Raw genomic sequence first — 4,829 nt, forward strand, 5'->3', positions numbered from 1 at the left:
TCAAAATCAATACTTTTAAAAACATATTATATTTTTTAAAACGTTTTCTAGTTTAACTTTTATTTATTTGTTTTTACAGATCCAGCATTAATAAGGAGAAGGAAAACGCACTTTTTTTTCATACCTCGAAAATAGTTTTAAAGTGTGAATAGTTTGCACAACCATCGCTGAAAAAAATATTTTAATCACAAATTTTGATTAATTTTATATTATCACGCAACTTTCAAATTGATTATCATATCACAGTACTCTAAGTGTAATTGTTATTAGAAAATGTTTAAAGCTCGTATATAAGAGTATGAAATAAAAGTATGAAAAGTATGAAATGTGAAAGGTTCCTTTTCGTAAACTTCAAACTAATTCTCATATATAAATTAATTTTAAAATAATCTTCAATTAAATCAAATATTTATATAATTAAAAATATTTAATTCATATTATCTAACTAATCAGGCCTAATTTTACGTCGTGTTGTTTTTTTCTTGTAAGTTTTACCAGTGTTTTTTTCCTTCTTTTTCATGTAATACCAATTCTTCAACAGGACGGAGAATGTTTTTTAAGTTCAACTATGATTAGTGCCCTTTCCACAAAACAATTTGCGATACTCGTTGCTCACAGTTAATAAAGTCTCCAAAAATCGGGAAATAAGAGAATCGGGAAATAAGAGTAAAGTGGTTCCATAAAACTTTTCAAAATCCAGTCTCTTGGTTTTTCCTCTAACTCACCCTCTTCATTCTGTTCGGAAAAATTATTAATTGCCCTATTAAGATAGTTTACATCATCAATGTTGGCATTACTTTTCAAATCTTTGCAATCTTGTACAGATAAATTTAATTCTACCGAATTTAAGAGTTCAACCCATAATTTATGAAGAATCTTTGTCTTTGAAATCTTTGAAAGGAGATTGCATCCTATCATTGCTTCTACAAGAAATAAGGATTTGTTTCATGAAAACTTGTCTCTCTTGGTAACCATATGTGTGCACTTCTGATGCAATATATGTTGCATACGCCATGCAGCGCCACCTGTAAGTAAGCAGACTCCCTTACATTCTCTCACTGAACGGCTACGGGGAGCGAGCTCATTAAGATGTTCCAGCTCTAATTATTTTGTACTGCCATTTAAGTGTTTTTTGTCATAATAAAAGCTTTAAAATGCAACCCTAGACTGCTTTGAAGCTTCATCGACACTCCCCGTCCGTAACATGGGGGCTCTACCCGGTCATCGGAACCTGATGCTTAAAATTGAAAGCGATAGCCGCCCAAACCGAATGGCGCAATAACTCTACTTCATTAGTCGGCCAATAACCCCGCCGCATAATTCAAAATATCTTCGAACAATTTTATCTACGCAGGCCAATTTTCCCGCCTGAACTGAAAAGCCAATTTCCCGCTTTGAAAACAACGAACTATTGCTGAAAAATATTCAACTACAAAAGGCCAATTTTCCCGCCTGAACTGAAAAGCCAATTTCCCGCTTTGAAAACAGCGAACTATTGCTGACAAATGTTCAACTTCAAAAGGCCAATTCCACCGCCTATGATATATTTCCAGATCTAAATATCTTCTACAGCGAAAAATCAACAACTCAAGAGCCCAATTTCCCCGCCTAATTGTCTAAAGAAATATCTTCCACAACTACGTTCAACAACAAGGCCAATTCAACCACCTGTGTGACCAATTTCCCGTCCACAATTAAGAAATCTCTACATCAAAATTCAACGAATTAAGAAATCGATACTTCTCTTCTACATAAGTCACGACATTCAACGTCAACAACGATAAAAGTCGTAGCATCGTAGTGAAACAGTTGTGAATACTTATATCAACAAACACCGATATCTTCAAACAAGGTAGGATCAATCCTTTTTATTATCAACCATGTATCGTAATACTAAAAAAGAAGATTTAGTTAATACCGTCAAGGAATTAGGAATAGATATTCCAGAAAATGCTACTATTATTTGTTTAAAAGAACTTATAGAAAAAACTGATACGTTCAAAAATGAACCAGAATTTGTTAAAGATATGATTTATTTAATCGTCGAAGAAAGAAAAGAGGCAGAACAATCGAGAAAAGAAGTAGAACAAAGCGAAAAAGAAAAAATCAAGTTAGCCCAAATCGAAAAAGAAATCGAATTAGCATCAATTAACTCCGGCTCAAATCAAAATAATTCCGAAAACACAAACGCGATAATTACAACATCATCTTCAGATCTCGAAAGTCTAATTAAATCAGTTAAAACACTTAGTATGCCGATTCCTACTAAACCCGAAAATTTTAACTTATTCTTTCATTCTTTAGAACGCGCATTTACCACCAAAAATGTTCCGCCAGAATTCAAATCAGAAATATTAATAAATATTCTCGGTGAAAAAGCGAATAGTATTTTACTTTACATTTCGGAAAACGAACTCCAAGATTACGAAAAAGTTAAAAATATTATATTACGAGAATTTCAGCCAACACCCCAGGAATGCTTAATTAATTTCCGAAGAGCTCAACGATTACCTAATGAATCACACGTACAATTTTCTTCAAGATTGACAAGCTCTTTTGAATACTATTGTAACCTTCGTAACGTTAATGATTATAAAAGCTTGTGCGAATTAATGATAGCCGATAAATTGTTTTCTACCCTCGATCGTGAAACGCAACAACATATTGCGATACGCCAAAACGAAACTTGGTTTAAACCAACTGAACTAGCGAAAGAATGCGATGTATACTTTGTTTCGAAACGGAAATCTTTTGCCGAAATAAAACACTACCGTCAACAACCGTTCGACTGCAAGCAAAAAAATAACCCATTTCAAAGCTCTAATCGTAATTCATATGAGAGAAATTATACAGAAAACCCATCACGAAATAATCCGCGCGAAAGCTTTCACAGAAACGAAACTAATTCAAATCGTAGATTTAACTCAAATCGAGACCCTGTTTGCAAAGTCGAAGCTAAAATATTTAATGAGTCTAAGCATGAATTACAATATGAAAAAATTTTCGTTAATGATAAACTAGTTGTTCAATCGTTAGTTGATTCGGGAGCCAATATTATTTGCGTACGAGAACACTTAATTCCCTCCAAAACTAAAAGTGTCGGAACTGTTCAATTAACTTGTGCTTTCGGAAATGAAGTACAAGCTGAACTTTCAAAAATAAAATTAGCGCTTCCAAGCTTTCGTGAAAATCCCATAACAGTAACGGCAGCTGTTTGTAAAAATCTTTATTGTGATTCAATAATTCCCCCAAATATTTTGGATGATTTAAATGAAGCAAAAAAAGAATATGATCGAATTTCAAAAGAAAACATGATTTCTCCTTATTCTAAAACTAAATTTCCTTTGTCTAAAAACGAACAACAAAATACTTTCGAATTAAACTCAATGTCTAAAAAAGAAAATCAAAATTCTTTCATTTCCAATACAGAAAACGATAATTTTTCTCCCCCAGTTTCTAAAAATAGATCCGACAAGGGTGCAATACAGTCGCGTCAGTTAGACGAAGGTCAGTCTTTCTTTGAGATAGAGAATAATAATGAACCACTCCCTTTTCAAACTGAAACCGAAAATTTGTTATGCGAATGCAAAAGTACTTCTACTCAAAATTTATTTGAAAAACAAATAAATGAGTTTGATTCAATGACGTCTGCATCTAATAGGAAAGCGGATACTACCGAAACACGTGATCGCTGCGTCACATCCAATGTTCACCGTGCTCTTTCCGATGTAAACAAACAAACCGAAACTGATATTTTTTCGTCAGCCGAAACAGAAACAAACGATTTTAATTCTTCTAATCCGGAAAATAAAGAGATTAAAAATGCGTTTATTGAAAATACAAACTATTGTTTATCTAATATAAATATAGTTTACACCGATGTTGATTTATCTCATTTAGAATCCGATACGCGTACTGAAATTGAACAACTTATTAAATCTTATAAGCCAAACAAAATTAAAGATACCAACTTACAAATGAAAATAATTCTTTCTGACGATAAACCTATCACGTTACGACCAAGAAGGCTAGGCCAAACAGAAAAAATTATCGTTGAAAACCAAATGGACCAATGGCTTACCGATGGAATTATTTCTGAAAGTTCGTCCGATTACGCCGCACCTTTGGTTCTTGTTAAGAAAAAAGATCAGTCAACAAGAATATGCGTAGATTATCGCGCTCTTAATTCCAAAACAATTAAACAGAGATTCCCATTACCACTCATTGATGACATTTTCGATAGACTTCAAGGAGGAGTGTTATTTTCCAACCTTGACCTTAGGAACGGTTATTTCCATGTTTCAATTGAACCTGACAGTCGCAAATTTACCAGCTTCGTAACACCAACTGGACAATACGAATTTAACAAAGTTCCTTTTGGCTTGTGTAACTCTCCCTCCGTATTCCAAAAATACATTCAAATTATTTTTAAAGATCTTTTAAATGATGGTACTGTTATAATTTATATGGACGATATCATAGTGCCTTCTAAAAATAAGAGTGAAGGAATTGTAAAACTCAAAAAAGTATTTGAAGTAGCTTCTAGTTATGGTGTAGAATTTAATTTCAAAAAGTGCAATTTTCTACAGCATAGGATAACCTTTCTTGGACATATTATTGAGCAAAACACCATTCGCCCTTCAGCAACTAAGACAACCGCCGTCATGAACTTTCCAGAACCCAAAACAACTCAACATGTTCAATCATTTTTAGGACTAACCGGATACTTTAGAAAATTTATCAAAGACTATGCACTAATTGCAAGACCTTTAAGCGACCTTCTACGAGACAAAGTCAAATTTATTTTTGGCCTTGCACAGAAACAAGCT

Source organism: Parasteatoda tepidariorum, chromosome 4 (assembly GCF_982258835.1).
Source record: "Parasteatoda tepidariorum strain Cologne lab strain chromosome 4, Ptep-v5.0, whole genome shotgun sequence".
In the NCBI taxonomy this organism is placed as follows: Eukaryota; Metazoa; Arthropoda; class Arachnida; order Araneae; family Theridiidae; genus Parasteatoda; species Parasteatoda tepidariorum.